The following is a 222-nucleotide window of genomic DNA, read 5'->3' as shown; positions in this document are numbered from 1 at the left end:
TACACACACACACTACAGACAATATAGCCTACACACATACACACACACAATATAGCCTATACACACACACACACACACACACAATATAGCCTACTACACACACACACACACACACACACTATAGCATACAGTATACAGTATCACCCCACAATTGCTAATATATTATATTGACCACTGAAGATGGGTGCAAAAGGTGGCCTGTCCATATTCTACATTAGCGTC

This window comes from Alosa alosa, chromosome 10 (genome assembly GCF_017589495.1).
Source record: "Alosa alosa isolate M-15738 ecotype Scorff River chromosome 10, AALO_Geno_1.1, whole genome shotgun sequence".
Classification (NCBI taxonomy): Eukaryota; Metazoa; Chordata; class Actinopteri; order Clupeiformes; family Clupeidae; genus Alosa; species Alosa alosa.
Note: the sequence above shows the minus strand (reverse complement) of the source record.